Raw genomic sequence first — 1,556 nt, forward strand, 5'->3', positions numbered from 1 at the left:
CTTGAAATCCAGATCAGAAGGAAAGAATATTGGGGGCTGTCAAGCCCATTTGACGGCTTGGGAAGCACCTCCCATGGCCGTCAATGCATTGGGATGGCCTTGGGGTCCTCCCAGGAGGTTAGATTGCCTTAGCGGCCCCATCTCTGGCCAAAAACCACCATCTAGTGACAGTATCGACGATTTAGGGCAGAGATGAATGGATCTACCCCTGACTGTCTGATCTTTGTTATATTTTTTCCAATGGCTGATACTAAGTCCCATCCATGGACACTTAGTAATCTGATGCACCCATCAGCCATGTTAGCTGCCCGTCATTAGCCTTTTCTCCATTATGATTGGTTTATCGAAGGGCCCCGCCTACCTTGTCAACCATCGTGGCCAATCAGAAGCATGGAAAAGAAAAAGAAGGAAAAATTTATAAGAATAGGAAGATCTCCTTGTCTGATCTTCCTTAAGAAGATCAACAGTAGAGGTTATATCAATATACTTAAGTTGGCCCATTATGATTCGGGCTTTGGGTCAGATTGGTATGAAGCCCGGTCTTAAATTTTTTTATATTTCTAAATATAGAGGCTTGTTCGGCCGTGATCCCTTTGTTGCTTCTCGGCCTGGCCCAATGTGAAGATGAAAGGAACATTCAAATTTACTCCCATATCAGAAAAAATTAAAACACTTGATGCTGTATAAATCTTGATCGATATTATAAATCAAAATAAATAAAGGTTTCCCTCTTGTGTGCATGCATGGCTCCTTGGTGGGCTTCTTGGTGCGCTCCTTGGTGGACTTGCTAGGGCTTGTGCGGGGTATCGTTCCTTGCTGGCTGCTAGGGCTTGAGCATCCTGTGTTTGCCTGCTTGTCGCTGGCTTGGGCACTATTGTTCCCTGGCTCAACCCTAGTTTCCCACCTAAAGCCATTTTTTTTCTTTAGATATATATATATTCTTCCTCTACATTTCTCTCCTTTATTTCTTTCTTCAACTTTGACTTCTTCCCTGAAAAACCATGGATTGACGTACGAGAGGAAGCCTTAATATCATTAAAATTAAAAATGTTTTTAAACATATTTTCGCCCAGAAATACTTTGACTTGTAAAATATGTAAAAATCGCATTCAGACACATCATTTTATCACTTACTCTATTTAGTGCATGAGATGAAAAATGTTATAAATTTGAAGGTAATACACATAAAATGCATTTACGATGTGTACAATTTTATGCCATATTTTGGGTTTATCAGGCTTCGTGCCAGGTCTGCTCGAAGCATGGTCATAATCTTTCTTTAGTTTTTTAAGGTTGCCGCCTAACAGGTCATGATTCATTTCATAGTTTGATGGCCCAGCCTGGTGCGGAGCTATAGGAAATAGGATAGATTATAGGAAATAGGATAGAATTTATCCCATATATATAATCATAAAAAGTGAAACATTTATTTAAATATTGATTATGGAAAAATTAAATAGTTCCCCTCTCATGCACATACATGAACCATGCTACCTCTTGTGGGGTCTTTACCATTGGGCCTGTGTTGGCTCCTTTTGGGCTCTCTTGTGGGATCC

This window comes from Wolffia australiana, chromosome 2, assembly GCF_029677425.1.
Source record: "Wolffia australiana isolate 7733 chromosome 2, ASM2967742v1".
Taxonomy (NCBI): Eukaryota; Viridiplantae; Streptophyta; class Magnoliopsida; order Alismatales; family Araceae; genus Wolffia; species Wolffia australiana.